The sequence below is a fragment of the Eptesicus fuscus genome, chromosome 2 (assembly GCF_027574615.1).
Source record: "Eptesicus fuscus isolate TK198812 chromosome 2, DD_ASM_mEF_20220401, whole genome shotgun sequence".
NCBI classification, from domain to species: domain Eukaryota; kingdom Metazoa; phylum Chordata; class Mammalia; order Chiroptera; family Vespertilionidae; genus Eptesicus; species Eptesicus fuscus.
Genome location: NC_072474.1, coordinates 15,980,859 through 16,005,268, shown reverse-complemented (window position 1 = coordinate 16,005,268; position 24,410 = coordinate 15,980,859). Strand labels below are relative to the sequence as shown.

The 24,410-nt window shown below is 46.0% G+C and overlaps 1 protein-coding gene across 2 annotated transcripts in view; it reads left to right on the top strand.

The window, feature by feature from the left end:
- The window catches only part of APBB1IP (amyloid beta precursor protein binding family B member 1 interacting protein), a 123,194-nt gene that overhangs the window by 72,682 nt on the left and 26,102 nt on the right, over positions 1-24,410 (top strand). The gene's annotated exons all lie outside the window — the stretch shown is intronic.

The window sequence follows — 24,410 nt, the reverse complement described above, 5'->3', positions numbered from 1 at the left end:
CCTGGGTCCGGGTGAGGCCGTGGGCCCCTGGATCCGGGTAAGGCTGGGTCCCGAGTACGGGTGAGGCCGTGAGCCCCTGGATCCGGGTGAGACCACGCGACCAGGGGTCTGAGAGAGGTAACGCGCCCCTGGGTCCGGGTGGCTTCGTGCACCTAGGTCCAGGTGAGGCCACGTGCCCCTGGGTCTGAGAGAGGCCACGCACCCCTGAGTCCGGGCGAGACCATGTGTCCCTGGATCCGGGTGGGGCCTCGTGCACCTAGGCCCGGGTGAGCCCAAGTGGCCCTGGGTCTGGGGGAGGCCAGGCGTCCCTGGGTCCGGGTGAGACCGTGAGTCCCTGGATCCGGGTGAGGCCTCGTGCGCCTAGGCCCGGGTGAGGCCACGTGCCCCTGGGTCTGGGGGAGGCCAGGCGTCCCTGGGTCCGGGTGAGACCGTGTTTCCCTGGATCCGGGTGAGACCTCGTGCACCTAGGCCCGGATGAGCCCAAGTGGCCCTGGGTCTGGAAGAGGCCAAGCGTCCCTGGGTCCGGGTGAGACCATGTGTCCCTGGATCCGGGTGAGGCCTCGTGCACCTAGGCCCGGGTGAGCCCAAGTGGCCCTGGGTCTGGGAGAGGCCAAGCGTCCCTGGGTCCGGGTGAGACCATGTGTCCCTGGATCCGGGTGAGGCCTCGTGCACCTAGGCCCGGGTGAGCCCAAGTGGCCCTGGGTCTGGGAGAGGCCAAGCGTCCCTGGGTCCGGGTGAGACCATGTGTCCCTGGATCCGGGTGTGGCCTCGTGCACCTAGGCCGGGGTGAGCCCAAGTGGCCCTGGGTCTGGGAGAGGCCAAGCGTCCCTGGGTCCGGGTGAGACCATGTGTCCCTGGATCCGGGTGAGGCCTCGTGCACCTAGGCCCGGGTGAGCCCAAGTGGCCCTGGGTCTGGGAGAGGCCAAGCGTCCCTGGGTCCGGGTGAGACCATGTGTCCCTGGATCCGGGTGAGGCCTCGTGCACCTAGGCCCGGGTGAGCCCAAGTGGCCCTGGGTCTGGGAGAGGCCAAGCGTCCCTGGGTCCGGGTGAGACCATGTGTCCCTGGATCCGGGTGAGGCCTCGTGCACCTAGGCCCGGGTGAGCCCAAGTGGCCCTGGGTCTGGGAGAGGCCAAGCGTCCCTGGGTCCGGGTGAGACCATGTGTCCCTGGATCCGGGTGTGGCCTCGTGCACCTAGGCCCGGGTGAGCCCACGTGGCCCTGGGTCTGGGAGAGGCCAAGCGTCCCTGGGTCCGGGTGAGACCATGTGTCCCTGGATCCGGGTGAGGCCTCGTGCACCTAGGCCCGGGTGAGCCCAAGTGGCCCTGGGTCTGGGAGAGGCCAAGCGTCCCTGGGTCCGGGTGAGACCATGTGTCCCTGGATCCGGGTGAGGCCTCGTGCACCTAGGCCCGGGTGAGCCCAAGTGGCCCTGGGTCTGGGAGAGGCCAAGCGTCCCTGGGTCCGGGTGAGACCATGTGTCCCTGGATCCGGGTGAGGCCTCGTGCACCTAGGCCCGGGTGAGCCCAAGTGGCCCTGGGTCTGGGAGAGGCCAAGCGTCCCTGGGTCCGGGTGAGACCATGTGTCCCTGGATCCGGGTGAGGCCTCGTGCACCTAGGCCCGGGTGAGCCCAAGTGGCCCTGGGTCTGGGAGAGGCCAAGCGTCCCTGGGTCCGGGTGAGACCATGTGTCCCTGGATCCGGGTGTGGCCTCGTGCACCTAGGCCCGGGTGAGCCCAAGTGGCCCTGGGTCTGGGAGAGGCCAAGCGTCCCTGGGTCCGGGTGAGACCATGTGTCCCTGGATCCGGGTGAGGCCTCGTGCACCTAGGCCCGGGTGAGCCCAAGTGGCCCTGGGTCTGGGAGAGGCCAAGCGTCCCTGGGTCCGGGTGAGACCATGTGTCCCTGGATCCGGGTGAGGCCTCGTGCACCTAGGCCCGGGTGAGCCCAAGTGGCCCTGGGTCTGGGAGAGGCCAAGCGTCCCTGGGTCCGGGTGAGACCATGTGTCCCTGGATCCGGGTGAGGCCTCGTGCACCTAGGCCCGGGTGAGCCCAAGTGGACCTGGGTCTGGGAGAGGCCAAGCGTCCCTGGGTCCGGGTGCGACCATGTGTCCCTGGATCCGGGTGAGGCCTCGTGCACCTAGGCCCGGGTGAGCCCAAGTGGCCCTGGGTCTGGGAGAGGCCAAGCGTCCCTGGGTACGGGTGAAGCCAGATTCTGGGTCCGGGTGAGGCCGTGCGCCCCTGGATCCATCCGGGTGAGGCTGGGTCCCAGGCCCGGGTGAGACCACGTGCCCCTTGGGTATAGGTGAGGCCACGTGCCCCTTAGTCCGGGTGACGCCGTGCCCCTGGGTTCGGCCGAGACCAAACCAGAGGGAGTCGGACCTCCATTACCACCATTTGTCCACCATCCAGAGCTGAGGGGTCAGTGCTGACATGTACACATAAGGAACTACTGGACATTGAAATTGGGTCTCAAAAGAACTGTTGGTCCAGGGGGAAGCTCGCTACAGATTGATTCATTTGCCTGTCAGCATAACTATTATTGCTCGTCTCACATTCAGTTCTTATTAGTATATATCTAGTGACATATGATCTCGGGGAAATGATGAACAACATAGACTGAGGAACAAGAACAGAACCAGAAGCAAGGAGGCATCGATTGGACTATCGGGCCTCAGAGGGAGGATAGGGGAGGGTAGGGGGAGGGTGGGGGGGAGGGGGAGAGTTCAACCAAAGGACTTGTATGCATGCATATAAGCCTATCCAACGGTTAAGTTCAACAGGGGATTGGGGCATGCGTGGGGAGAGGGGTGGGATGGGAATGGGGGGATGAGGACAAATATGTGACACCTTAATCAATAAAGAAATTAAAAAAAAAAAAATAAAAAAAAAAAAAAATTAAATACTGTTGTCTTGACAAATAGGAAACAATAAAAGTACAAAGTCTTCAAACCATAACTGCCTTCAACACCACGCTTTAATGCCTCTGTTAGTTAGAATGCCATCTGAGCTAGAAGCTTATTTCTTCCTCACATACCAGCCCAGACATAGGTTGGAAGATTTAGTAGAATGGTTCTGCCATGCTGAACATGTGACCTTCATCTCTAGGTACAAGGCTGCTTTCCACCTGGCCATTTCCAGTCTGTATAAGGGGAGGAAAGAGCCAGGGGGTATACCACCAGACTTCTTACTGGAAAGATCTGGAAATGGCCCTTTTATTTTGCTTATATCCCATTGGCCAGAACTTAGCTATGTGGTGATAGTGAACTATAAGGGAAGCTGAGAAATGTGGTCTCTGCCGGAACAGCTGTTACAGGCACCTCTCACGGACACCAGAGAGGTGTTGTTGATCAGCCTCCTGAGTTAGGGGGTGGGATTTGAGGGATGGAGAGGGCAGGAGGGAGGGCTGTCCTCTCCTCAATTCCTGTCTTCTTGTATGAATGAATTCAAACGAGTAACTCCAGATAATTGCATTGTGTTAAATTTATTAGGAAAGTAAAACACGCACATTTATTAAAGGAGCAAAGCAAATAAATCTATCATCTGGCATAAAGTGTAGATGGGCTCTCTTGGCTAATCTGAGGAGCGAGTAGGGGGTTGCCTTGTATATTTTTTTAACTATAGATTTTTAAATTCCTCTGCCAAATATCTTGGTACAGATTAATTTTCAAGATCCCCCTTTGGGATTATCTGTCAAACCCCAAGACTGCTGGGTTTTCTGTCTTTGGAGATACATTAATCATTTGCTCTCAAGAGTCCTTGTCTGGGGGAAAGTAAGGGCTTACTATGTATAAACTGGCTGGAGGCTGCCAAACTGTTTGGCCTTGTTTAATTGTCTTGTCTCAGTTTCCCTATTCCTCCTGCCTTGGAATTTTTATAGCTTTTTGCTATCCTGTAACACAACCACACGGATAGCTAAATTTGAAAAGTTACATTTAGGGCCACCACTTGTATCACCCCTCCACACTGAGTCTATAAGAATAGTACCCAACAAGAGAACCAACATGGCAGCAGGCATGGGAGCGAGAGTAAGAATATGAGTGGGTGAGTGGGGACGAGGGAGAGTGTCAGTGGGTATGAGTGTGGGTGAGCATCTGTTGGTCAGTTGGGGAACTACAGTCAGGCTGCTTGGGTACTCCTGATGGAGGAGTTGCCGACCACTGCTGCATGCTGCTCGACTGGGCACTTCTCTATGCTTGTGATTGGAGAGCAGGCCACTGTGGAGGACCCCCAGGGTCCTCCTCAGGAGGATACTGTGGGGAACAGCCATGTCCTAGGTCCCTTAGATGACAGACAGGTGCACAAAGCCCCACTGCTGGGACCCAATGCCCTCAAACACACGGGACAGTCTTAGTGACGCAGCATGCCTGAACCTTGGCCCCTGGACAACCTGCCCCCTTGTCTTGATGGGCAGCCTGCCCTGCCACCCTGGTGATCTACATGCCAGACTTCACTGCCTCCTCAACCAACAGAGCAACTGCCTGCCCCTCTGCCTTGACCAGTGGAGTGTGAGGCCTGCTCACCCCCTGGACCAGTGGAGCACCTAGCCCTCCCCACCTACTTCACCAGTGGTCCCCACCCCGCCTTACCTCCTCAACCAGCTGAGCATCCAGCCCCCTCTCCTTACCCAGTGCCCCATACTACAAGACTGATAAAATGGGGAGACAAAGAAACAACCCCCAAATGAAAAAAAAAAAAGACTTAATCGTCAGAAAGGTAACTAAATGAAATGGAGGCAAGCGATTTTGTCAGATAAAGAATTCAAAGTAATGGTTAAAAGAGTGTTCAAACAACTTAGTGAGAACTACAAGCAACTTAATGGGAACTATAAGGAACTTAATGAAAACGACTCTAGTATGAAAAAAAGTAGAAACAATGAATAAGAATCAAGCAGAAATTAAGAATGACATAGCTGAAATAAAGAATATCCTGGAGCCTGACGGGCATAGCTCAGTGGTTGAGCATTGACCTATGAACCAGGAAATCACAGTTCAATTCCCAATCAGGGCACATGCCTGGGTTGCGGGCCCGGTCCCCAGTGTGGAGCATGCAGGAAGCAGCCATTCAATTATTCTCTCTCATCATTGATGTTTCTATCTCTCTTCCTCTCCTTTCCTCTCTGAAATCAATAAAAATGTATTTTTTAAAAAAGAATATCCTGGAAGGAATGAACAGTAGACTAGAAGAAGCTGAGTACTGAATAATCGAATTAGAAAATAAGAAGGAAAAAAAAAAGCAAAACACCCATTCAGAGCAATAATTGAAAAATAAATTAAAAAGCAAGAGGCAAGTAAGGGAGCTTTGGGAAAACATGAAATGTAACAACATCTGCATCATAGGATGTGAGAAAGAAGAATATGAGCAAGGAATAGAGAACCTATTTGAAGAAATAATGACAGAAAATTTCCCTGACCTGGGGAAGGAAAAAGTCACATGAGTCCAGGAAACACAGAGAGTCCCAATTAAAATGAACACAAAAAGACCCACACCTAGACACATCATAATTAAAATGGTAAATGTTAAAGACAAAGAAAGAATCTTACAGCCGAAACTGGTTTGGCTCAGTGGATAGAGCATCGGCCTGCGGACTCAAGGGTCCCAGGTTCGATTCCGGTCAAGGGCATGTACCTTGGTTGCGGGCACATCCCCAGTAGGGGGTGTGCAAGAGGCAGCTGATCGATGTTTCTCTCTCATCGATGTTTTAACTCTCTATCCCTCTCTATCCCTCTCTCTTCCTCTCTGTAAAAAATCAATAAAAATATATTTTTAAAAAAAAGAATTTTACAGGCTGTAAGAGAGAGACAGAAAGTTACCTACAAGGGAGCTCCCATTATAATGTTAGCGGATTTCTCAGTAGAAACACTTCAGGTCAGAAGGGAGTAGCATGAAGTATACAAAGTAATCAAGACCAAGGGACTGAACCCAAGACTATCTAGCAATCTATCATTCCAATGAAGATGAAGTAAAGAGCTTCACAGACAAAACAAAAAAAGGCTAAAGGAGTTTATTATCACCAAACCAACACTGCAAAAAATGCTACAGTGACTCTTATAAGAAGAAAAAAATGGGGAGGGGGGAATCAAACATAAAGAATAAAAATGGCAACAAACAAGTACTTATAAATAATAACCTTAAATGTAAATTGACTAAATGCTCCAATCAAAAGACATAGGGTGGCTGAATGGATAATAAAAGATGACCCATATACACTGAGTGGCCAGATTATTATGATCTCTGAACGCATAATAATCTGGCCACTCAGTGTGTGTGTGTGTGTGTGTGTGTGTGTGTGTGTGTGTGTGTAGAGGCCAGGCCTAGTACATGAATTCATGCATGGGTGAGGTCTGGCCAGCCTGGCCAGGGGGAGGGGACATGGGCGGTTGGCCAGCCTGCCTGCTAGTCAAACTCCTGGTCGAGGGGACACTTTGCATATTAGCCTTTTATTATATAGGATATACACTGAATGGCCAGATTATTATGCATTCAGAGATCATAATAATCTGACCACTCAGTGTATATGCAGTCTACAAAAGACCCATCATAACAAAGGTCTCACACAGACTGGTAATGAAAAAATGGAGAAAACGTTTTCCATGCAAATGGAAATGAAAAACAAAACAAAGCTGAGGTAGCAATACTCATATTTGACAAAACAGGCAAAAAAAGGAAGGCCATTTAATAATACTAAAGAGATGGATACAAAAAGAGGATATGCCCCTGGTAAACATATATGCACCCAATATAGGAGCACCCAAATATATATAAAAAAAAAACTTCTGGAGGACCTTAAGGGAGAAATTGACAGCAATACACTCATACTAGGGGATGTTAACACCTACTGACATCACTGCTATGTCTTACAGACAAAGAATGAACAAGGAAACAGCAACTCTAAATGACATACTAGATCAGATGGATATAATTGACATTTACAAAACATTTCACCCCAAAGCTGCAGAATATACATTCTTTTCAAGTGCAGATGGAACAGTCTCAAAGATAGACCACATGTTAGGACTCAAAATATGTATCTACAAGTTCAAGAGGATTAAAATCACATCAAGTTCCTTCTCAGATCACAGTGGCATAAAATAAGAAATCAACTACAATAAAAACACTCAAACACCTAGAGGCTAAATAGCATGTTATTAAACAATGAATGGGTTACCAATGAAATCAAGGAAGAAATTTTTTTTTCAAAAATTTATTGGAAACAAATGACAATGAACATACAACCACCAAAAATCTATGTGACGCAGCAAAAGCAGTCCCGACAGGGAGGTTCATAGCACTACGGGCCTACCTCAAGAAACAAGAAAAATCTCTAATAAACTGTCTAGAGCTACAACTTAAAGAATTAGAAAGAGAACAGCAAGAAAAGCCCAAAGTAAGTATAAGGAAGGAAATAGTAAAGATCAGAGTGGAAATAAATGACATAGAGACTAAAAAGCCAACACAATGAACCAATGAGCTGGTTCTTTGAAAACATAAACAAGGTTGATGAACCTTTAACCAGGCTCATCAAGAAACAAACAGAGAAGACCTAAATAAATAAAATCAGAAATGAAAGAGGTGAAATAATAACTGACACCACAGAAATACAAAGGATTATAAGAAAATACTATAAACAAGTATATGCCAACAAGTTGGTCAATATAGATGAAATTAACAAATTCCTAAAAAAATACAATCTTCCAAAACTGAACCAGGAAGAATCATAAAACCTGAATAGGCCAATAACAACTGATGAAATTGAAGCAGTAATAAAAAAAGAAAACAACAACAAAGAAACAAACAGGAAACTACCAGCAAACAAAAGCACTGGCCCAGATAGCTTCACAGGGACGTTTACACAAATATGCAAAGAACAACTAACAACTATCCTCCTCAAACTATTACCAAAAAAATCCAAGAGGAGTGGACACTTTCAAACTCTTTTCGTGAGACCAGCATTATCCTAATTCTATAATCAGATAAAGACAATACAAAGAAAGAGAATTATAGGATAATACCCCTGGTGAATATAGATGCTACAATTCTCAACAAAATATTAGCAAATTGGATCCAGCGATATATTAAAAAGATACACCATGACCAAGTGGGATTTATTCCAGGGATACAGGTTGGTACAACATTCACAAATCAATAAATATGATGCATCACAAACAATTTGAGAGACAAAAATCACAGGATCATACCAATAGATGCTGAAAAAGCATTCAACAAAATCCAACACCCATTTTTTTATAAAAACTCTCAGCAAAGTGGAAATAGAGGGATCATACTTCAACATAATAAAAACCATATATGACAAACCTACAGCCAACATCATACTCAATGGGCAAAAACTAAAACCATTTTCCCTAAGAACAGGAATAAGACATGATGTCCACTTTCACCACTCTTATTCAACACTAAACTCCCAGTGCATGAAATCCGTGCACATGGAAGGTAAGGGGTTCCTCAGCCCGGCCTGCGACCTCTCGCAATCCGGGACGCTGCATGCACCAGTGACCATACTTTTCATACAGGCGAAAGGCATCTTGCTGTTGTATGGGCAGCTACATTTTTTTTTGCCCTAATTATAAAAAGTAGTACATAGCATGATCCTTCTGAGGCATTAGTACCAGTTTCTCCATCTTATGGGTGGAAAAACTAAAGCAGAGAGAAGTTAAATAATTGGCTTTGTCACATCGTTGTAAGTGCCAGAATCAGGGCTGACCACAAAATGGAAGCCAGAGTCCATACATGTCATCGCTGCATCATCCTGTTGTTTTGTTTTTCTTCAGTGTTAGAGTAGCCTTGTCAGGTTTTAATTTTTAAATCTAAGAGACTGTTTCCAATATATAGGAATGAATGTTCATCCCCATGTAGAATAAACAGGATGTGGACAGTTTGGAGATTCTTCTGATGAGTTAGAATTAAGCAGCCACAGATTTCTTTTTCAAATACTGCAGAAGCCACCTTCCTTGTTTAACTGTGTGTGTGATGTAGCCATTTATAAGCTATGACATAGTCACTTGCAATCTTATTTAACATAGTATTGGAAGTCCTAGCCACAGTGATGAGACAAGAATTAAAAATAAAAAGCATTCCATTTGGAAAGGAGAATGTAAAACTGTCATTGTTTGCAGATAATGTGATATTGTACATAGAAAACCCTAAAGACTCCACCAAAAAGCTACTAGATTTAATAAAGGAATTCAGCAATGTAGCAGGATACAAAATTAACACCCATAAATCCATGGCATTTTTAGACACCAATAATGAACTTGCAGAAAGAGAAACTAAAAAACAGTCCCATTTACCATTGCAATAAAAAGTAAGATACCTTGGACTAAACTTAACCAAGGAGGTAAAAGACCTGTATTCAAACAAGTATAGGACATTTAAAAACAAATAGAGGAAAATACAATAAAATGTAAGAAGATATTGTGTTCATGGATTGGAAGAATTAACATCATCCAAGTGTCCATAGCACTCTATAGATTCAACACAATCTCTATTAAAATACCAACAGCATATTTCACAGATCAGAGGGCCACTTTCTAGAACGACTGAGAAAGGGGATGGTTGCAAACAGTCATAAATGTGAAGCAGTCTGGCTCCTTCCGTTTCCTGGTCTTGCCCTTCCCTCCTCCCTCCCTCGCCCCCGCTCTCCCTCCTTCTGGACAAGGTCAGCTGTCATCCAGGATGTGAAATGTAAGCCAGGATTGCAAGAACAAGTGCTCCAAAAAATTTTATGGAACCAAAAAAAAGACCCTGAATAGCAGCTGTAGCAATCTTGAGAAAGAACAAAAATGGAGGGATCACAATACAAGATATCAAGTTATTTCACAAATCCATTGTAATCAAAACAGCCTGGTACTGGCACAAGAACAGGCATATAGATCAATGGGACAGAACAGAGACCCTAGAAATCAAGCCAAGCCGTTATGCTCAATTAATATTTGGCAAAGAAGGCAAGAGCATACAATGGAGTAAAGACAGTCTCTTCAATAAATGGTGTTGGGATAATTGGACAGGTACATGTTAAAAAAATGAAACTAGACTGCCAACTTACACCATACACAAGAATAAACTCAAAATGGATTAAAGACTTAAATGTAAGTCGTGAAACCACAAAAATCCTAGAAGAAACAATTGGCAGCAAAATCTGAGACATCCTATGTAGCAGAATTTTCACTGATAAAATGCCTAGGGTAAGAGAAACAAAGGAACAAGTAAACAAATGGGACCACATTAAGATAAAAAGTTTCTGCCGAGGCCGGTTTGGCTCAGTGGATAGAGCGTCGGCCTGCGGACTCAAGGGTCCCAGGTTCGATTCCGGTCAAGGGCATGTACCTTGGTTGCGGGCACAATCCCCAGTAGGGGGTGTGCAAGAGGCAGCTGATAGATGTTTCTCTCTCGTCGATGTTTCTAACTCTCTATCCCTCTCTCTTCCTCTCTGTAAAAAATCAATAAAAATATATGAAAAAATAAATAAATAAAGATAAAAAGTTTCTGCGCAGTAAAAGAAATCAACAGCAAAATGAAAACAGAACCCACAGTCTGGGAGAACATATTTGTCAAAGAGGCATCTATGATAAGGGGTTAATTTCCAAAATATGTAAAGTACTCATACAACTCAACAAAAGACAAACAATCCAATTTAAAAATGGGCTGAGAACCTAGTAGACACTTCTCCAAAGAGGACATACAGGTGGCCAAGATACATGTGAAAAAAATGCTCAACATCACTAATCTTCAGGGAGATGCAATTTAAAATGACAATGAGGTAGCACCTCACACCTGTCAGAATGGCTACCATCAATAAATCAACAAGTGCTGAAGAGGATGTAGAGAAAAGGGAATCCTAGTACACTTCTGGTGGGAATGCAGGTTGGTGTAGCCACCATGAAAAACAGTCTGGAGTCTCCTCAAAAAATTAAAAATGGTACTGCCATTTGACCCATTGGTCCCACTTTTAGGAATATATCCTAAGAAGCCTGAAACACCAATCAGAAAAAATATATGCACCCCTATGTTCATTGCAGTGTTACTTACCAAAGCTATGTAAAATAAGCCAGTCAGAGAAAGACAAATATCACATGATCTCACTTATATGTATAATATAATGAACAAAATAAACTGACAAACAAAATAGATCCAGAGACATGAAAGCCAGAAGTGAATACTGACAAGTCTTAGGGGGCTGCAGGGAATGGGGGAAGAGTGAAGGAATGGATCAACCAAGGACCTTATATGCATACTAGAGTCCCAGTGCACGAAATTCGTGCACTCGGAGGGTAGGGGTCCCTCAGCCCAGCCTGTGCCTCTCACAGACCGGGAGAGGATGTCTGACTGATGGCTTAGCCCCCCGTCCCTGCCGGGGAGCAGACCTAAGCTGTCAGTCGGACATCCTTTGCGCTGCTGCCGAGGTGGGAGAGGCTCCCTGCCACCGCTGCTGTGCTCACCAGCCGTAACTCCAGCTCAGGGCTTCTGGCTGAGCGGTGCTCCCCCTGTGGGAGTACACTGACCACCAGGGGGCAGCTCCTGCATTGAGCATTTGCCCCCTGGTGGTCAGTGCGTGTCATAGTTACTGGTCGTTCCGCCGTTTGGTCAGTTTGCATATTAGCCTTTTATTATATAGGATATGCAAAACCCATGGACACAATGTGCAGTGAAGGCTGGGAAAGGGGTGGGATTGGGGTGAAGGTTTTAATGGAAGAAAAAAGGGGACATCTGTAATACTTTCAACAATAAAGATAAATTTTAAAAAAAAAATTTTGCCCAGCAGTTGTGTAACATGGCTATACTATTGTTAAGTAAGAAGAGGAAGAGGAGAATGGGTATTAGTGGATATCTGCATTTTGTCGCACTGTCTAATGAGTTAGTGCACAAGACATAACTACGTTCTAGGAATTTTTAGAAACTAAACATACCCACTCAGTTACCACTCACAAAGATGTAGAACATTAACAGTGCTCCTGCAGCCTCCCTCTGCCCTTCCCCAGCTGTTAGCCCCATTACAAAGGCATTCACCATTCTGATCTCTATTGCCTTTTCCTCTTTCTGAACTTTATGTAAAATGAAATCAAATCATAGTCTCCTCTGTGTTTAGCTTTTTTAATCCAGCTGTCATTTGTGTTTTGCATACAGAGTAACTTATTCTTTTTCCCTGCAGTTTAATATCCCATTGTGTGACCATACCAAAATATGTTTATTCATTGTATTATTGATGGACATTTGATTTGTTTCTAGCTTGGGGCTTTAACAAATAACACTGTTGGAGACATTCTTGCACATGTCTTTGTTGAACACGTGTAGACTTTTCTCTTGCAGATAGACCCATGAGTGCAATTGCTGAATCCGAGCTTATGCATATATTTGGCTTTAGTAAATAGTACCAAGCTGTTTTCCAGAGTGACTCTATGATTTGCCCTCTCATTAGCATTGTATGAGAATTCTTGTTCTTCCAGATGCTTGCCAGCTGTTGGTGTTACCAGGTTTTATTGGTTTTTTGGTGGCTTTTTTTTTTTTGGTGGGGAGGGGGTCTTTTTGTTTGTTTTTTAGCTGTTCTTTGTGGGTGTGTAGTGTTTGCTCCTGTGGTTTTAAGTTGAATTTTTCTATTGCCACTGATTTGAGTATGTTTTCAAATATTTATTACCCATTTGAATACCCATTCAATACTCACCCAAGGATATTTTTCCATTGATTTCTAGGAGAGTGGGTGGAAGAGAGAGGGGAAGACAGAAACATCGATGTGAGAGAAACACATTGATTGGTTGCCTCCTACATGCGCCCTGATCAGGGCCTGCTGGGGAGGAGCCCACAACCAAGGTACATGCCCTCAATTGGAATCAAACCCGAGTCCCTTCAGTCCACAGGCCAATGCTCTATCCACTCAGTCAAACCAGCTAGGGCTTTTCTACTTATTTTTGTGGAGGTTTGATCACTATGTCAAGCTACTGTGTCATAGGAGTGAGCAGAAATCTTCCTAGTGGATTTTTTGGGATAATAATATGTTCTTTAAAACCAAATAAGTAGTTCTCCTAATTTACAATCAAATATAAAGGCCAAAATTGAAGTGGATGCATTTTCTAAGGGACTAGTTTTAAGTATTTCTATTTTCTCAATGTTTGGTTGAATAATCTATCTGCTGATTAGTACTCTTCATGGATAGTATTTGGACCATTTTCAAGGTTGAGTTTGCATGAGACCCTTCCCCCGGAAATACTTTTCTATCTATCTTACTGCCTTCTCCTGGAGATAACAATTTCCTACAACTTTCTTCTGAATCCTGAAGTTCACTAGTTGTATAGATATGTTGTTGGTAAAGTCTTCCAGATTGGTATTTCTCCTGAGGTCCTACAGTATTTTGTCATAAGCATGATGTTGGTTCTTCCTCTTCACTCATCCTTGATCAGGGCAAGATTGATCTATAGTCAGTATCTGTCAACAGGCAAAGTCCATGGTTTGCCCTTATCCCTACTCTGTATGCCTCTGTGCTGTTGGTATTTTTTCTCTTTAGGGTTAGGACTTCGTTCTTACAGAAACATGATTTATGAAGTAGAGATGATGAGTGAAATACTACCTTCAGGAGGTTATAAGGTGGAAGATTCTGAAGCCACTGATAATAGGCAGAGGTACTGTTCATTGAATTTTCTGCCATCTCAATGCCTGTCGAAGCTGGTGGAGGCCTAACACCTAGCCAGGACTCAGTGCCTTCCTGTTTGGCAACAGTACAAAGGCCAGTGGCATCAGGCTGTTGGTTTACACTAACGTCCCTTTCATGTACCCTACCAGAAACCCAAAACTTTAGGAATAGGTGCCAAACAAGCTAAACTGGCTAAGAATGAAATAGAGATTAAACGAGAAAGAAAAAAACTTTAAAAATGGACCAAAAGTCTTAAAGACAAGTACAAAGCAGGGAAATTTTTTAACCAATTTGCACTATGGAGAATGGATTTGGAGGAAGCAAAGTAAAAGCTTCCTTGTTATGGAGAGATGGTTACAGAAGCCCAGCAAGAGGAAATGATAATAGAATGGAAGGCACTGGGAGATGATTAGTAGGAGGAAGAATTTGCAAAATATGGTGAATAATAGGGAAGCATAGAAGGAGGAGGCAGGAATGACAATGACTCTCTGGTTTCAGACTCAGGAATTGGATAGATTCCAACACCATTCGCTGAGGTAAGAAGCACCAGAAGAGAAATAGTATGGGAGAGGAACACCATAAACTAGATTTTAAACATGCTGAGTTTCTCCCTCTTTCTTAAAAAAAAATCCCATTTCACCCTCCATTAAATTTACACACTTCACTCAAGTACTTTCTATCAGATGAACAATCCTACCTAATAATAGACAAATATGCAAATTGACCGTACCTTCGCTATGCCCATGATTGGCCAGGAGGCGCGGGGGGGGTGGGACTCGGGGTGGCCGGGGTAGCTGATTGGGCCGGTGGGACGCTGAGCTGCGTCGCCAGCAGCAGCATGAGCTCAGCGTCTGCGCCATGGCTGTGCTGCGGCACAGAAGGGGCCTCTGGGGCAGTGAGCTGACGTCCCGCGGTGTGGACCATCAAAAGCGTGGGAGCTGAGTGCCTGTCCGCTCAGGCAGCAGGCCTTTCAGAAGCCTCTGCCACGCCAGAGGCTTCTGAAAGGCCTGGTGCACCAGGGGACAGGGACCCAGCTCCCCGCAATCAAAAGCAAAAGCGTGGGAGCTGGGTGCCTGTCCACTCAGGCAGCAGGCCTATCAGAAGCCTCCGCCACGCCAGAGGCTTCTGAAAGGCCTGGTGCACCAGTGATCGAAAGGAAAGCGTGGGAGCTGGGTGCCTGTCCACTCAGGCACCAGGCCTTTCAGAAGCCTCCGGCGCCTGATGCACCAGCGGACAGGCACCCAGCTCCCCGTGATCAAAAGGGAAAGCATGTAGGGGACCCTACACGTGCATGATTCAATCATGCACTGGGTCTCTAGTATATATAATAAAAGCATAATATGCTAATTAAACTGGACCACTTAATGACCTTCCAGACGTCCTTCTGGACAAAAGCACTGCAGTGGGGGCTGAGGCAGAGGCAGTTGGGGGTGATCAGGCAGGCAGGCAGAGTGTTTAGGAGTGATCAGGTAGGCCAGCGAGCAGTTAGGGGCAATCAGGCAGGCAGGCAGAGGGGTTAGGGGTGACCAGGCAGGCAGAGGAGTTAGGGGCGATCAGGCAGACAGGCAGGCAGGCGAGTGGTTAGGAGTGATCATGCAGACAGACAGAGTGGTTAGAGGTGATCAGGCAGGCAGGCAGGTTAGGAGCCAGTGGTCCCGGATTATGAGAGGGATGTCCTGGATTGTGAGAGGATGCAGGCCGGGCTAAGAGAAAAACCCCTCCCTTCCCACCCCCCCCCAGTGCATAAATTTCGTGCACCAGGCCTCTAGTTTTATCTATAAACTAGGAGCCCAGCACGTGAAACCATGCGGCGCTGCCCACCCTCGAGTCACCTCGGGCTGGTCCCACCTTCTCTGGGTGCCTCCCTGCTTTCACCCTGTCTCTGGAGCAACGCGGTGGCTCCGCCCCATCATGGCACTGGAGGAGAGCATGGAAGCCTCCCACCTGCTGCACTGTGCTCCTTCCCCTGGCAGGTAGGCTGCAGGGAGCTCTGAGAGTGAGCGTTGGGTGGTAAAGGACTGGTGAGGAGGGCACTGTGGGCTCTCACCCCTGCCCTCCCCAGTATGGGATGGTCTTACCTGCTCAGGATGCCTCCCCGCTTCTGCCCCATCTCCGGAGCAATGCCTTGCGGCACGAGCAGGCAGCCTCCTGCTGAAAGGAGCTAATATGCTAATGGTCCAGTCATGATGTGTTATAGTGTCCTGGCATATTACTTCTTTATATATAAATATAGATGTCTTTAGAGATATGCTCCTAATTTTTCCCTTTGGTAGTTTTCCTATTCTCAGAAGATAGTGGAAATCATTCCATTGCTGAGACCCCCATCTAACCTGTTCTCAGATGCCAGGGCATTTACAGAGGGGGGAAACAAATTGACTGGGCTTTTTTTTTTTCTTTTTTTTTAATTGATTTTTTTACAGAGAGGAAGAGAGAGGGATAGAGAGTTAGAAACATCGATCAGCTGCCTCTTGCACACCGCCTACTGGGGATGTGCCCGCAACCAAGGTACATGCCCTTGACCGGAATCAAACCTGGGACCCTTGAGTCTGCAGGCCGACGCTCTATCCACTGAGCCAAACCGGTTTTGGCTTGACTGGCTTTTTATCACTGTCCCCATAATCTCCAAAATCTTCCCTTGTGTTAAGGGACTTGACTCTGTGATTGCAAAATGAAACTTGTAGAGATAAGGATAATGACAGGAACTGACTCATGTTAAATATTATTGTTTCTCATTTCCTAAGGTGACAAACCTAACAACTTATTTTCATGGAAGTTTGTAACCAAAGCTACTTTTTTTAATCAAATGCAGGGGGAATAACTGAGGATCCAAAGAAAGAGGAAAATTACTAGAAACTATTTAATACCTACTCTACACTAGGCTAGAGGCTTTGTATACATTGCCTTTAATCTTTAAAACTATGAGGGGTAAAAAGGATATATTGCTATTCCTTCTTTACAGATGAGAAAGCTGAGGTCAAAGATAGAAAGGGGGCCTTTGTCTGATCTTAAAACCATCATTGAGGACAATGACAAGCAGTTTTCATAGATTGATTCTTCTGTTCAGAGCTTCTTGGACTATAGGAATGGAATTGGTAGCCTTATGACTGTGGAAGTCCTCAGACAAGATAAATTGACTCCAGCTATCAGGACAAATGGGACTTATTGGCTGAGAAGTTAATAAACTGCCTTAATTTCCCACAATGAGAAGAGATTGACCCAAGAGGCCCAGATCAGAAATAAGCCCAAATTTATTATTCTGCTCTTTGTGTAAAGTGCATGCAAAGCCCTAGCTGGTTTGTCTCAGTGGATAGAGTGCCGGCCTGTGGACAGAAGGGGCCCAGGTTCGATTCTAGTCAGGGACACATGCCAGGGTTGTGGACTCAATCCCCAGTTGAGTGGGGGTGGGGACCAGGAGGCAGCCAAAGGATGATTCTCTCTCATCATTGATGTTTCTATCTCTCTCTCTCTCTCTCTCTCCCTTCTTCTCTAAAATCAATAAAAATATATTTAAAATCTATATATATATAAAAGCCTGAGCTGCCAAATGACTAGTCAACCAGTTGCTATGATGCACACTGACCACCAGGGGCAGATGCTCAATGCAGGAGCTGCCCCCTGGTGGTCAGTGTGCTCCTACAGCCAACATCCCATGGCCAGCCAACCTCCTTCAGCCGGCCAACCTCCAGCAGTCCCTTCCCACAACCAACCAACCAACCTCCCATGGTCCCTCCCCCTAGTTGGCCAACCTCCCTCGGTCCCTCCCCCTGGTGGCCACCCCCACCCCCGCAATTGGCCCCAATTACTGGCCAGGCTGAGGGACCCCACCTGTGCATGAATTCATGCACCAGGCCTCTAGTAAGAATAATAATAAAATAAAACAGAAGTGCATGCAAAGACATGGCCCAGGTCACCATTCCTGGAGAACCAGATGCTGTCTAACAGTCACATTGTTCTACTTAGCAAATGACTTCCTCTGTGCCCATAGAATATGAACAAGGGTGCATATTCTCATAGGTCTGCACATGTAGACCCTAGAGTGCTTGAGAGTTCAGATCCTGACTTTCTCCTTGACATCTGCACTCATGATGCCACCATCAGCCTGTTTTTGGCCACCCACAGCCTGTTTGATGTATAAAGGATGGATTAGCATTTACAGTTTGAGGAAGAGCTTATCTGGCTCAGAGAATCAGTTCTTCTGGAAAATTACTAAGCTATACAAAACTATGTAAAATGTCATGTTTAAAATTTCAATACTAAATCTTTAATATTTAATAGAAGTCTTTTACAAATTACTTAACCTCAGCGCTAGGTCTAATAAGGAGACAATAAAATGAATACAAAGAGAAGCTTTGAGCTCAGTTATCAGAAACGAGTCAGTGGGGATTTGCGGACAACAGTGGTGTGCTTAGGCAGGCACAAATGCAAGGCACCCATTTCCATGGTGACTGGAAGAGCAATGTTGCTCAGTGGGTCTCAGGTGGCTCCTGCTGACTGTGGGGCTTTGGCACACTTCCTGACAACACTTAAATTCAGCTTCTCCATTTGAACAACACAGTGTCGGTATGCTGCACTTCCCACCTGGCAGGGTGGAACCCAGCACGAAAACTGCTTGCTACATTGTGATGTTATGAGTAGAAGTAAAGTGGGTTGAGCCCAGCTGAAATTCAGCAGTCCCTCCCCCCAGCCAATGTGAACACAAATTTGTAGACCCAGAGATGCTTAATTAAGAAGGAATTCCAGCCCAGTTGGGTGTGGCTCAGTGGTTGAGCATCCACCCAGGAACCAAGAGGTGATTCCAGTCAGGGCACATGACTGGATTGTGAGCTTAGGCCCCAGTAGGGGCCGTGCAGGAGGCAGGCAGTAGATGATTCTCTCTCATTATTGATGTTTCTATCTCTCTTTCCCTCTCCCTTCCTCTCTGAAATCAATAAAAATATATGGTTTTTTTTTAAAAGGAATTCCACCAGGATTTTACAACACATCACCCCATTTTAAAATGAGGAAACACAGAGCAATGAATTCCCATACTGGTTGCTGTTGTGCCCTATTCAATTAAAGAGAGACTTATCAGTTCTTTGGGACACTCATTGTTTTAGCTTTACCCCTAAGGTGCAGGAACCACGCATGTGCCTAATGATTGGATCCTGACCAGGATCCAAGGTGGTCAGTGGTTCTTCAGAGTCATCGCTGAAGTCTGAGTGCGCAGACACTGCCGTAAGCTGCCATTGGGGTTTGGTTGGTCATGAGAACAGAAACTGCCCTAATTGGAATTTTTTCAAAAGTGATTATTGAAAAGATACAGACGAATGAAAGGAAGCATGACCAGGATTTTCAGGGTCTGGAGCTGGGGACCATGGCCAACAGCATCTTGACCCCAGCCCTCCCTCAGCCGTTTCCCTCCAACACTCTGTCCCTCCACAAGCTCTGTCCTTCCTCTCGGCAGACCCCCAATTCTGCTCACTCGTCTCTTCCCACATGGAGATCTCTGCTCACATAGATGCCTCTATGAATGGGCATCAAACTTCTGTGCTTGATACCCCCTCGAAGAAGTTTGAAAAACTGTGTACTACCTCGCGCATTTGACTGTGTTGACAAAGACAGTTTTTCTAAGTCTAAATAAATGCAAATAATGCAGTTGCAGCATATTGCTATCCAACAAAAACTAACTACAGTTCCATGGCAATTTAATTCTCACTAGCATCCATTTAAGGTGTTTGGTGTGTTTTTTTAAATAAGTTTTATATTTTAGAGCTGCTTTAGATTCACAGTGAGCAGGGGAGTGGCAGGCTGAGGGTCAGAACAGGGACCCTCTACAGCGTGGGGTCAAGACAGGGCCCCGCTTACCCGGGCGGGACTGCCACTTTGGGGTAAAGTGTTTTGGGGCAGTAGAACCTCACTGTCCTAATAAAAGCAGCTTTACTCAAGAAGCAGCTTCGTTCTTCAGTCTGGTTGTCATTAGGAAAACTCTTCCCAGTTGATTCCTCGCAGGGGGTCTGCTCCTCCGGAGAAAGGGCCAGATGTTCAAAGGGAAGTCAGCTGTACCCTGAAGGGCTTTGTTTCCCTGGCTCTGCTGGCATATAACCCTGCTATGCAAAGACCAGTGTCGGTGCCTGAAACAAAGAGTCCTACAGAGTGAGGACTGTGTCTGGAGAGGGAGCAGCACTTCCGTGTTCACGTTGGCCATTCATCGCTAGTCTCCAGAAAATCTGTGTTTCAGAGAAGGTATTGGCTTTTTATTTCTCTTAATAACATCTTTTATTTTCCTGACTTCAAATATAATATCAACTTACTGTTTTTAAAAAGTTGAAAAATGAGAGAGGAACTTTAATCATCCATAATCCCACACTCCAACAATAATCACTATTGATATATTAGGCAATTTCCATTCCTTCGTTTGTTCTGTTTCTTGACTGAAATTTGGTGGTGGTTGTGTTTCACTGTTGGCTGCTCTAGGGAGGAACAGAGAGAGAAACACAGCTTCCTCCTTCCCCTCAGGTGTAGCAGGGTGCCAGCCACGGGAGAGAAAGGCGCCCCAAGGCATCTGTCCTCCACACCTTTCCAACCTCCCTCTCCCACCAAGCTTCATCGTGACCACCCAGGGCCAGGCCAGCTGGGAGAGGTCACACAGTAATCCAGTAATCACATGGATGGCCCCCAGGCTACTGTTTTAAAGCAGAGTCAGTCGCTGGCTTCAGTACATAGATCCTTTCACCAGCCAGAGTGGTGGGGGGAGTGTATTAGTCAGGGTTTGGATGCATAAAAACAGCCTCGGGATCCCAGTGGCTTGCAGCTATAGACATTTCCTCTCTCCATGTCTGCAGGCCAGCTGTTCTTGGCCCCAGATTGTGAGTCAGATTCAGGTAGTTCCGCATGCCTCTTACTGTCCTCAGCCCAGCAGCTACTTGTGACACAGCCTTCTCGTGGTGAGTGGCGAAAGGGCAGGAGAATGAGTGGAAACATGCCACCACCTTGCAAGTCCTCTGCTCACAGTTGTGCAAGGACCCTTCCACCAACATGCTGTTGCCAAACAAAGCAGGGAGCCAAACCCAGCATACGCGGAACCAGGGAATAAGCACTGCCCATTCTAGGGAGGCCCTGCACAGCCAGCTGACCACGGGCAGCAGGGGTATCCTGGCACCGGGCGGAAGAGAAGAGTTGGGAGTGGTGGTCAGGTCTTCATCGGACGCGCTGTATCAATCCCCAGCTCCAGCCAGACCAGCCTTCACTGGTGGTCCACAGAGACCCAATATTTAACCACGTCTGGGCCTTTGTACGTGCTTTTCTTCCTGCCTCAGATGCTCTCCATATTTCTTTTTTCCTCTGAATATTGAACATCTTTCAAGATCTAGTCAGACTTTGACCTCCTCTGTGAAGTCTTCCTTGATCATCTTGGCCCAAGGTTCCGTCTTCCTCTCTGAAAACCTATAGAATTTCACTCGTTTTTAATTTATGAAGTATCTTCTGTAGCTCCCCCACCTACAGGTACATACAGGGGTGGGCAAAAGTAGGTTAATAATAATACATAATACAATAATTAACAAATAAATAATAATACAAGAAAAACTGTTTTTGTGTACACACTCTCTAAGCCTGCTTTTGCCAATCCCTATTCATAGTCATCTGTCCATCAATCTATCGTCTATTTCTATTTATCTTCTCAATGTGATAGAAAGTTTCTTAAAAACAGAGATATTTTACATGTAAAGGGTACTCACAAATATTTATTTTTGGACTGATAACTGTTTGCTTGATTTACTCTTTATTCCAAGAAGGTTCTATTTAAGTAAGTAATGTATTTGCTGTTTCTTTCCTATCCAGCTGTCCCAAATCTTGCATTTTCAGAATCTATACGAAAGGGATCAAGCTGTGACTGAATTCACCTGATTGTCCAGTTTCTTTTGCAACAGATAATGGATTAACTTCAAAGTTCTGCTGCTTGCTACAGAGCAGCTGGCAGTGAGTCGGCTGCCCAGGTGACAGGTGGAAGTCCTGGCCAAAGACAGTCAGTCCCTTCTAAGGACCACCCTCCTGTTCGCCAGCTCAGATTTACTTTGTGGATTTGCATTTTCATCAGAACAAAAGCACAGTGTAGCATCGTCACTGGGAAAGGGGAAAAAAGTTATTCAGAAGTTGAAAAAGAGAGGGATCTCAGAGGGAAAAAAAGTCTCAGAGAAAGACATGGCTCAGATCCTGACCCTAGTAAGTGGGGCCCTTCACAGTTTAGAAAGACCCTTATCTGTCCCTGCAGAGGGTGACACACACTCTCCTGTTCCCGGATGAGGGTGAAAAGCACATGCCATGGAGTGTTCTTGTTTCATTCTTTCAACTTGTACGTTTCCAGGACCCTCAAGCAAGATGTGCTTGCTGGCGGCCCTCTCTGCGTTCACTCGCATGACTAGGTCATCTCATGTTTTCTTATTGTGGTAAAATACACCAGTACATAATGTAGAATTTACCATTTTAACCATTTTTAAGTTACAGTCAGTGGCATGAAGTACATCCACACTGCTGCGCTGGCTTCTCTCCCGTGGGATTTAGAGCTGAGAAAACTTAAGAAAAACGCAAAGCTCTGGCACGGACCGGCCTTGGGCAAATCACTTAATCCTCTGCTTCCCGATCTCTATCACAGCAACGGCACCCATGTGATGGGGTTGTCCTTGAATGGCTGAAATGAAAAGCGTACCTGTAAGGCCTCAGTGTAGAGTCCTGGCAGGTAGTATATGTTATCAATTATAGCTAGTCACAGTCTGCAAGCCAAACATGTAAAATTAAGATAGTTTCTGAACTCTATATGAAATCACATTAATTCACAATCTACTATCCATCCAAATAACAAGTAAAAGTTAAAAGCCTTGAAAACATATTACAAGATAATTCAATAAAAATTATCAAAGGAATTGTACTTGACATTTTCCCTCTGTTTAAGTCACCATTTTTATGCCTGCTACTTTTGGGAGATACCCTAATTTTGCAAATTTTATTTGCCTACAGTTTGCTTCCTAACTCTGTGTCCAGTATATTCTGTTCTCAAACTTCAATAGGAATAAAACTTATCCAGGAAGAATGTCAGAATCAGATTCCCAGGCCCTGCACCAGAAATTTCCTTTTAGTATGTTGGGAGGCCGGGACCATGAATTTTATTGAGCAGCAAGGTGGTCCGGGGATCACACGTGCAGAAACACTCCTCTGGTAGAAATAAACTTCTGTGTCTACATTCAGGAGGGTCCTTAATTTATTCACTGTGCTCCAGAGGTATATGTTCTAGTTTTAATACATTTTTTATGTATTATTTTATAAAACTCTATATTCATCATTCCCAACATGGGGCACATGCCCCACAGAGGGGCAATTTGATTTTTAAGGGGGCAATTCGAGAATGAGTTATTAACAGTGATTTTTTTGTATTGGTTATGGTTCTAGGTTCCTCATATACAGTATATAAGTATATATTGTGACATATTTATGCATTTCAGTTCTCTATTATATGCTTTGAAACTTTATTTGCTACTTTTTCATATCACTTCATATTATTACTAGTAGCCCATTTGCACGAAGATTCGTGCAATAGACCTTCATTCACCTAGCTGCCTGCACCAGTTTTCTGCCAGCACCGGGGGCCCAGGCCTTGGCTGTGGCCACCGCCTTCTGCCTTCTTTCAGGGTTGGGGCTTGGCCCTGGGCGGTGGCCTTGGGCTCGGCCGCACCCAACATCCCTGCTAAGGATCGCAGGAGCCGACCCACAGTGGTTTCCTGCGATCCGTGCAGGCTCCCCGCTGGTGCCCAAGGCCGGGAAAGCCCAGCGTCCCTGCAACGGTTTCCTGGTGGGTGTGGTTGGTGGGCGTGGCTTGGTTGGTGGGTGTGGCTTGGGCGTGGCTTGGGCGTAGTGAAGGTGCGGTCAATTTGCATATTTGTCTATTATAAGGTAAGATTTTTAAGCAATTTCTTAGTGATTTCTTCCTCAATACTTCAGCTGTCCTTTCATTCTTTTATTTTTCTCTTTCATGGATGCCATGTTCTTTGGAAGCTTGTTTAGACCAAGTTAATGGCCTTTTAGGCTTCCTCCATGTGAATAGGAGTGCACTTTTGGAATAATAAGAATTATATCTCACAGGATGTTAGAGGTGCTTAGGTGGGACATGGCCAAAAAAAAAGGTTGGGAACCACAAGCTCTACATTTTCACATAAAAGTCCTCAACTATGGCAGTGGTCGCTCTTACTAATCACTTTGACGTTGACACTTCAGCTGCACTGGTGATGTAAAATGTAGCCCCTGTATGATTACGATTTTTTTTTGAAACGTACGCATTTAACATTTAGTTCCAACCGCCTTATCGATATTCAGTATTAACAAGTTATGAAACCTAGATTTATACAAACTCTGCTTAGAGAACATGTGCCCATTTGTGAGTGCCATGCTCTCCCCTGCCTTGGATAGGCTGGCTCTCTTTCAAGAAATGCCCTCTCTACTTCTGTCTGCCCTGAGGAGTTGCCTAGCAGCACCCCCTGCGTTGTGGTTGCCCCACAGTTTTTAAAATTGAAATTAGTTGCCAGCATTTATAAAAATCCAGACTTAGGCTTCTCTTGCTAAGCCAGAGCCTCTAGCCCGCGGGGCCTTGGAATCGTACCCGGCGGCCATCAGCTGAGCGGCTCCCTCCTGGACATGGAACATGCGCTCCACCTTCAGTCCAGCCCCAGGCCTCCCCGCTTCCCGCTTTCCACATGTTCTAAATCTAGACCACGGAATTTAACAACCCAATGAGGTCGTATCCTCTGCCAGTGTTTTC